Source organism: Onychostoma macrolepis, chromosome 18 (genome assembly GCF_012432095.1).
Source record: "Onychostoma macrolepis isolate SWU-2019 chromosome 18, ASM1243209v1, whole genome shotgun sequence".
In the NCBI taxonomy this organism is placed as follows: domain Eukaryota; kingdom Metazoa; phylum Chordata; class Actinopteri; order Cypriniformes; family Cyprinidae; genus Onychostoma; species Onychostoma macrolepis.
This window is the reverse complement of record NC_081172.1, coordinates 22,575,049-22,581,259: the sequence shown is the minus strand read 5'-3', so window position 1 is coordinate 22,581,259 and position 6,211 is coordinate 22,575,049. Positions and strand designations below refer to the sequence as shown.

The 6,211-nt window shown below is 34.6% G+C and overlaps 1 long non-coding RNA gene across 2 annotated transcripts; it reads left to right on the top strand.

The window, feature by feature from the left end:
- Positions 1-1,204: 1,204 nt before the first annotated feature.
- On the top strand, positions 1,205-4,609 carry LOC131524614 (uncharacterized). 2 transcript variants are annotated; one of them, XR_009267028.1, is made up of 4 exons: positions 1,205-1,621; positions 1,706-1,757; positions 3,615-3,875; positions 4,071-4,609. It is a non-coding gene; the product is annotated as an uncharacterized LOC131524614 (long non-coding RNA). The 2 variants fall into 2 exon arrangements; XR_009267027.1 differs by having other exon boundaries at positions 1,205-1,757.
- Positions 4,610-6,211: the final 1,602 nt, after the last annotated feature.

Below are 6,211 nucleotides of genomic sequence, written 5' to 3'. Positions count from 1 at the left end.
AATGAACAATACATTTATTACAGTATTTATTAATCTTTGTTAATGTTAGTTAATGAAAATACAGTTGTTCATTGTTTGTTCATTGTTAGTTCACAGTGCATTAACTAATGTTAACAAACACAACTCGTGATTTTAATAATGCATTAGTAAATGCTGAAATTAACATTAACTAAGATTAATAAATGCTGTAGAATTATTGTTCATTCTTAGTTCATGTTTACTAATGTTGTTAACTAATGTTAACTAATGAACCTTATTGTAAAGTGTTACCGAATTATTTAATAAATTTATTGGGTTATTTCAAATTAATTGTTATATTTAAGCATTACAACAACATTAGCATACATATAATACATAGTAAGTAGTAACATATAATACATAGTAGGACTATTAATAGGGATGTGCGCGAGTTTTCTGAAGTGACAGCGATGACTGATGTAAACAATGATCGGTCATGATTAGCCTACCCAGGTGAAAAAGATGTAGTATTAAATGTATTAAAAATATACTTGAAATTCAAGTAGTATGTCTATAATACATTTGTATTCCTAACATGCTTATTTGAAGTGCATTAAAAATATATTGAATTACATTTTAATATATTTCTAAAAAGTATACTAGAAGTACTTTTGTATTAAATATATGCTTAGTTATACTTCTAAGAAATATGCTAAAAACAAGCATATTTTAATGTATTTATAAAAAAGTATACTAAAAATACGTTGGTAATAAATAATTACACTTTTAAGAAATATACTAAACACAAACATACTTTTAGTGACGGTTTAGTGTATTTACAGAAAACAGGCTATTAAGTAAAAGTATACTTAAAGTATATTTTATGTGTACTTTGTGTAAGAACATAACAAAATGATTACACTTTTAGTGGGTTTTTAATGTTCTTTATATTGCAGTAGGCCTACCCATGGTTATATTTTAAATATTTATATATTTATAATTTTAATATTTGGAAAAGTACGATATTTTGAAAAACATTTTTAACAAATATTATTAACCATTGCAATATTTTAAATATGTTGTTTAATATGGGTTATGCTACTTTGGTTGATTAGGCTGTTGTTCAGTATGATACATTAATTGTTATAAGCTAGGTGTTTATAAATGTTTTCAAGCTTGATGCCTTTATTTTCTAATATATATTTCTGAAATTCCCACAAGGATTTCAACATCATATCTGAAAAAAAAAAAAACAACAAAAAAAAAAACGTTTATTTGTGTTTAAATTCAAACAACACAGACTAAACCTGATTGGTTCCAGAGCCATTGAACGGCTCTGATTGGTTCGTATGATAATGAGCTCACAGCAGAGAGCTTAGTAAATCAAATATGATGTGTGCAAATGTCCCTTGAATGTGCATTTAAGTCTAAATTTAAACAGTATTATATAGAGCGATCGTGTCTCTTTAGGGCGCTTGGAGGAAACCACGCAATTCATATGGATTACTTTGGCGATGTTTTTTTGCGATTAACTTTTTGAAACGTGAACATCTTTGATGAATATTTTAATCGGAGGAACATAATCTCTCAGATTTCATTAAAATATCTCTGCTTTTCTTTCGAAGATGAATGAAAGTCTTAGATGGTTTGGAGCATCTTAAGGGTGAGTGATGACATAATTCAAATTGTTTTGGGGGAACTATGAAATTAATTAGAAAATATAGCGGTATGTTATTATTTTTACCAGCTTCTGCAAGCATGTATGGCGTCTGGCTGTTGGAACCTCACTGTGACTTCAGGTAAGATTTGTATTTAATTAACGTTATTTGTCTGTGCCAGTCGTGTTTTTGACAAATGCATTGGCAGAAAAAAATTAATTTAATAAAATTAGTCATTATAACATACAACATTAACAGTTTTTATTTGCAACATGAAGTGTATTTATTTCTGATTTCCTGAACAATTTGGCTTCATTGTAATGAGGTTAATGATCTTTGAAAAACCATGATTATGAACATACAGTTACTTTGTCTTGAGATGATCACCCAACTGTGGTTGTGTTGGTTGATTGAGTTTATATTTGTTCAAGCTTGACAACCTTATCGACTTTATTTTCTAATATATACAGGTGCTGGTCATATAATTAGAATATCATCAAAAAGTTGATTTATTTCACTAATTCCATTCAAAAAGTGAAACTTGTATATTATATTCATTCATTACACACAGACTGATATATTTCAAATGTTTATTTCTTTTAATTTTGATGATTAGAGCTTACAGTTCATGAAAGTCAAAAATCAGTATCTCAAAATATTAGAATATTTACATTTGGGTTTGAATAAATGACCATCCCTACAGTATAAATTCTGGGTATCTCTTGTTCTTTGAAACCACAATAATGGGGAAGACTGCTGACTTGGCAATGATCCAGAAGATGAACATTGACACCCTCCACAAAGAGGGTAAGTCACAGAAGGTCATTACTGAAAGGTGTGGCTGTTTACAGAGTGCTGTATCAAAGCATATTAAATGCAAAATTGACAAGCAACAGGGATAACCGCAAGCTTGAGAATACAGTCAAGCAAAGCCGATTCAAACACTTGGGAGAGCTTCACAAGGAGAGAACTGAAGCTGGAGTCAGTGCATCAAGAGTCACCATGCTCAGACGTTTTCAGGAAAAGGACTACCAAGCCACTTCTGAACCAGAGACAACGTCAGAAGCATCTTAACTGGGCTGTGGAGAAAAAGAACTGGACTGTTGCTCAGTGGTCCAAAGTCCTCTTTTCAGATGAAAGTAAATTTTACATTTCATTTGGAAATCAAGGTCCCAGAGTCTGGAGGAAGAGTGGAGAGGCACAGAATCCATGTTGCTTGAAGTCCAGTCTGAAGTTTCCACAGTCAGTGATGATTTGGGCTGCCATGTCATCTGCTGGTGTTGGTCCACTGTGTTTTCTGATGTCCACAGTCAACGCAGCCATCTACCAGGAAATTTTAGAGCACTTCATGCTTCCTTCTGTTGACAAGCTTTATGGAGATGCTGATTTCATTTTCCAGCAGGACTTGGCACCTGCCCACACTGCCAAAGGTACCAAAAGCTGGTTCAATGACCATAGTGTTAATGTGCTTGATTGGCCAGCAAACTCGCCTGACCTGAACCCCATAGAGAATCTATGGGGTATTGTCAAGAGGAAGATGAGAGACACCAGACCCAACAATGCAGATGAGCTGAAGGCCACTATCAGAGCAACCTGGGCTCTCATAACACCTGAGCAGTGCCACAGACTGATCGACTCCATGCCAAGCCACATTGCTGCAGTAATTCAGGCAAAAGGAGCCCCAACTAAGTATTGAGTGCTGTACATGCTCATACTTTTCATTTTCATACTTTTCAGTTGGCCAAGATTTCTAAAAATCCTTTCTTTGTATTGGTCTTAAGTAATATTCTAATATTTTGAGATACTGATTTTTGACTTTCATGAGCTGTAAGCTCTAATCATCAAAATTAAAAGAAATAAACATTTGAAATATATCAGTCTGTGTGTAATGAATGAATATAATATACAAGTTTCACTTTTTGAATGGAATTAGTGAAATAAATCAACTTTTTGATGATATTCTAATTATATGACCAGCACCTGTATTTCTCATTACAGATAAGAACAAAGATTAAATTGTAAGAAGGGCTGCTTGTAAGAGCATACAGTACATCTGAAACTGCTGAGGCTGGTAAGGTTTTTGACTATATTTCCGACCAGGTACATTGTTCTGTCATTCTTAAATAGAAAACAAATCATCAATCATCATTTGCCTTTTTTTGTGCGTGTGAGATACAGTATATTAACATTTATTGTTTTTCAGATCAGCTGCTATAGAAGACAAACTGAAATCTGAGTACAGAGACAAGCAAAGGAATAGTAAGTATATTTTAATATCGTATCACCTCTGTTATAGAGATTTTTGAATCAGGCCTAATGGAGGATGATTCGGTCTGTCTTGGAAGAAAAATGTTAGCAATGTGTCCATTCCAGTTGGCTAATTTGTGCTTCCTTTCAGTCATTCATGTAAAAATCTGTTATCTAATTTTGTTTCTGTTTTGTTTTTTTCTAAAGCTGCAAGGCACTTGTGCAAAATATTTTATGCCAGGACGACTAGGTTGTGCTCAGGTCTCCGGTACTTGCAACGACGCTCAGCTCCATCGGCCCTCCGTCTGCGCCTTTGGATCCACCAGCTCTGTCTCCATCAGTCGGCCCCCAGATGTCAGTAGCCACACCATCTACATCTTGGCTCCTCCCTCCCTCGACTCCGCTGTGTGTTGTCAGCACTGGGATTCTCTGGGTCTGTGCCATGTGCCAAACTCCATCTAAGCCGCCAGGGCATCATCGTCATCCTCCCATCACCATCCCTTCACCACATCCTGCCATCATCCCGCACCTTTGCCTCTCACCATCCCTACACCATCTCCTCGTCCACCTCCAAAACCCCCTCCATCCCTCCCTATTCTGTTGCTTGAACTTTATCATCTTCAGTCTTTGCACACACATCTATTCACTTCTGCACTTAGTTTTTCTGTAAATGTTTATGTTTTTTTTTCTTCTTCAGAAAATTGCATTGTAATTTTAATTTATTCATTGATGATACAGGTATAACTGAAATGTTCTACAAATGGATAAGATAGCTTTTCCATAGCATTTGTCTCTTTTTTTTTTCATTTATTATAATGTTTTAAAATGTATTTGAGTATGTTTGTAGTAATACAAATATACTACAAACATACTTGTATTTCAAGTACATTTGTAATACATTTAATAGTATGCTTTTTGTTTTTCACCAAAGTATATATGCTGCTGTACTTTTTTAATGTACTTTATGAATATTTGTAATGTACACAATATGTAATACATTAAAGTTTTCTAGATATCAAAGTGTACGTGTGTGTATATACTGAAAAATATAATACTAATAAATATAATATAATATGCTAGTAGTATAATGATAATGCATTTCTAATGAGCTGAAATACAATTGAAATGTACTTGAAGTACATTAAAATGATGCTTCAAATATATTCTAACTGTAGTTCATGAAGTATTAAAAGTACATTTTAAATGTATTTTAAGAAATACACTTAAATTGCTCTAAATATACTTAAAGTGGTTCCAATTTAACACAATTTCAATATATTAAATATATTACAAATTGAACTTAAACATATCTTCAATTACACTTAATATAAAGTTGTTTCAAAATAATACATTTAATATGCACTTAGTATAGTATAATATAAATATATTAAGTGTGTCTGAAAAAGCACAATTTAAATATATTTCTGTCAGGGGTGATATAAAGGATCCAAGTGCAAAGGCAGTCAGTTAGAAACAGTCTTTAATGAACACGCAAAACAAGGCAGTCTGTTGTACAATGACACAGAACTGGAAGAAACACAAAACACAACTGAAAAAGGTCAGGTTCAGAGGACTCCCGTCTAGGAGAGAGCTTGTGGGGCTGGGCTCACTGGAAGCAGCTCGAGCAGACGAGCACAGCAACACTAGGCAAGCCAAGACATGGTAATACTTCTGATGATATCTTGCCACGAAGGGCGAAACAATAGCATCTGCATGACACACAATAATCCAACAGAGACCAGCAAGCACAACCACTAGAAATAGAGTCATTGATTAGATCAGAGTGGGAACAGGTGTCCCTGCAAAGCAGCGTGAGCGCTGACTGTGATGACAAACAGGTGGAGGTGAGAGCTAGCATGAGCATGGGCGTGCCTTAGTGAGTGTGCGTATGTATGTGTGTGTGTGTGAGAGAGAGAGAGACAGAGAAGCAAACCCAGCTCATGACAATTTCTTTTTCACCTGGGTATGTGTGACGCTACTTTTTGCTGACTTCAAAACTCAGTAGCAACTCTACAAAAATGAGTCAGATAGGGAGCTTTAATTGGACGCTTTTATTTTAGCTTATAAATACGACATAATCTTTGTCAGTATGCAGCGCATATGAATGCGCTTGATACACAGGACGCGTTTGCTGTAGCAGCGCAGACACATACCGGAAGCATTCACTCGGATGAGAGCGCAAAAACACAGCACAAAAATGAATGAAACAGATCGTTGCAGCTTGAGACAGGCTGTTCAAAAACACGCCGCATTAAAAACGTGAAGCTGAGTGCCAGTCAAAGTCGCGACAAAAAGAGTGTGCGTGCTTTTTATAATTGTGCTTTATTGATTCATCATGTATTCACACA